This window comes from Balaenoptera acutorostrata, chromosome 2 (genome assembly GCF_949987535.1).
Source record: "Balaenoptera acutorostrata chromosome 2, mBalAcu1.1, whole genome shotgun sequence".
In the NCBI taxonomy this organism is placed as follows: Eukaryota; Metazoa; Chordata; class Mammalia; order Artiodactyla; family Balaenopteridae; genus Balaenoptera; species Balaenoptera acutorostrata.
Window position 1 is genome coordinate 165,516,292 of NC_080065.1, and position 3,258 is coordinate 165,519,549.

Below are 3,258 nucleotides of genomic sequence, written 5' to 3' on the forward strand. Positions count from 1 at the left end.
AGGAGCCCACGCACCGCAACGAAGAGTAGCCCCCGCTCATCGCAACTAGAGAAAAGCCTGCGCACAGCAACGAAGACCCAACACAGCCAAAAAAAAAAAAAAGGAATATAAAAAAATAAATAAAATAAAATTTTAAAAATAAATAACAAATAAAAAGCTCTGTAGTGTGGGTTTGCATGCCCAAGAACACACACAATCAGTGTTTATTCAACTGAAATGTTTGCTGAACTGTGGCCAATTCCTGTCCCGTCACAAAGCCATTTCCCTGGGATTGTTCTTCTCCCATAGCAACAATACACAGTAGAACATGTTGAGAAGTGGTTCTCATTTTCCACAGGGAAGAAATAAAAAAGCCAGCCCCACAAATACAAGGCATCACCTGCACTGCTGGGTCCCAATAAGGAGTCCAGGCCTGGACCAATATTAGAAGCATTTACACAAAGCAGAAAAATGGTGACACGGGCTGTTCAGACACTCGGTGCTGTAGCTCAGGACTCTGCCTCAGTGACACAGGAGACAAATCGTGACAGCATTCATTGAAGAATAAATGGTAATTATTTTGAGCATCTAATTGGATTGGGAGTGGGGAACTGGGGATTATTTATTATTACTTCCAATAATGTATAGCATCTTAAGTATCTCATTTTCAAGATGTGCTCCACTGTGCTTAAAAAAATACATATGCTTGAGTTCTGGGACTTTGACAAAAATGCCCTCTATCCCTTGGTATTTCTACCTGAACAACTCATGCTATGCAAATATGAGTAACTAGAAATCTTCTTTAAGATGAATAAGTAACATATAGTCATTGGTTTTTAGGCTGGTCATCTGGTATTGGCAAAAAGACATGGATTTGCAGTCTGAAGACTGGTGTGTTCAAGCACACCAGTGACTGGGCTCTGTCACTAACTAGCTGTGTGACCCTGATAAAAACCTTCACCTCTCTCAGTCTTTATTGTCAAATAAGAATCTATCATAAGAGAACCACACTGAGGATTAAACTTTATAACGTATGTTAAAGGTGCTTCATAAACTATAAAGTACTCACAAACATCAGTCATCTATTGCATTGGAAGCTCCAGAGCCTGGCATGAGGCCTGACACAGAGCTGGTGCTCAGTATTTGTAGTCTAAATGAGTAAATACCACTGATGAGCTGTGTGATCTCAGGCAAGAAAAATCTCTCTCCTCCTCCTCTTCCTCCTCCTCCCCTGATACCACTGTCCCCCTTGTTCACTGGACTACAGCCATACTGTCCTTTTTCCTGTTCCTCCTATACAGCAAGCTCAGTCCTGCCTCAGGGCCTCTGCTGTTTCCTCTGCCTGGAACACTCTTCCCCAGCTCTTTGCATGGCCATCCCCTTCTCATCAGTCAGGTCTCAGGCCAAATGTCATTTCTTTAGAGGCTTTCTCTTACCACCTTAATGTTCCTCCCCTATCATTCACCCAATATATATTCGTTTTATTTTCTTCTCCTGTTGACTTGTTTATTACACTCTCCTTCACTAGAATAAAAAACACTCTACTAGAGATTCCCTGTCTGTCTTGTTTACCTGTATTCCAATGCCTAAGACAACATCTAGCTCATAGAAAACTCTCAACAAAAGTTTGAATAAATGAGGTTGGAATAACTTAATATCAAAAGTTTCATTCATTCAACAAATGTTTTGTATGTACCTATGAGGATTCAGGCTCTATTTCAATGTGCTGGGGATTCAGCTGAGAACAAAACAGACAAAAATTCCTGCTTTCTTGGGGCTTGCCTTCCAGTGGGGAAACAAACAATAAACAAGATAAAAAGCGAAGTACAAACTATATCTGATGATAAGTGTTAAGGAGAAAAAAATAAATAAAGCAGTAAAGGAGGATATGAAGTGTGTTTGGAGGGGCACACAGAAATGCGAGACTGAGCCATGAGGCTATTATGGGAGAAATACATTCCAGAAGGCCAGGGTAACTGGGACAGGAATGAAGGGGTTGGAGGCTAACAAAATAGAGGATGACGTCAGGGAGGTTAAGAGAAGTCAGATTGTATAGGGCCCTGTTGTCTAACCCAAGGACTTTGTCTTTTACAAAGAGTAAGATAGGGGTCCTTCCTGGTGTCTTTTACAAAGAGTAAGATAGGGGTCCTTCCTGGTGGCACAGTGGTTAAGAATCCGCCTGCCAATGCAGGGTACATGGGTTCGATCCCTGATCCGGGGAGATCCCACATGCCGCAGAGCAACTAAGCCCTTGTTTCACAACTACTGAGCCAGTGCTCTAGAGCTGGCGAGCCACAACTACTGAAGCCCACACGCCTAGAGCCCATTCTCCACAACAAGAGAAGCCACCGAGGGCTTCCCTGGTGGCGCAGTGGTTAAGAATCCACCTGCCAATGCAGGGGACACGGGTCCGCGCCCTGGTCCAGGAAGATCCCACATGCCGCGGAGCAACTAAGCCTGTGCGCCACAACTACGGAGCCTGCGCTCTACAGCCCACGAGCCACAACCACTGAAGCCCACGTGCCTAGAGCCCGTGCTCCGCAACGAGAGGCCACCTCAATGAGAAGCCCACGCACCGCAACGAAGAGTAGCCCCCCGCTCACCACAACTAGAGAAAGCCCACGTGCAGCAACAGACCCAACAATTAATAAATTTTTTTTTTTTTAAGTAAGATGGGAAAGTTTTGGAGAATCTGAGCACCGGGGTGTCATGATATGGCCTGTTATAAGAGGATCGCTGGGGCTGCTGTTTTGGGAATACCTGAAGGGTAAGCGAAGGGACCAGTAAGGATGCTACAATAACCACAGCCAAGACATAGTGGCTCCGGAAGACTGGGGAAGGAGCAGGTGCGGGGTTGGAAGATTAAATTTTGGCTTTTGACAGTTACTTTGGAGTGGAGTTTAGGGGGAGGTCTAGGCTGGGGGTCAGCGGCTGGAACTCAAATGGCAACAAATGTTGCCCTGCTAGTGAAATGAAGATATTCCCACATAACAGAGCCTTCATGCGAAAGAAATGAGGTGTCAAATGCTGACCGGAGCAACGTGAGAACCCTGAGCCAAGGACCGCACGAGCCTGTCCCGGAGGGAGGGGTATGCCGTGGAACAGGCGACAGACTTCCGAATCCACCGCACAAGCTCCGAGGTCCCAGCAGCGTCGAGGAAAAAGAACGGCCACGGCCAGAACCGCAACGCAGCCTACGGTACTCAAACCTCGCGAGATTTGTTGGCCGGGCAAAGCCATCCTCCCACCCACATCTCGCGAGACCAAGGCTCATGAGCG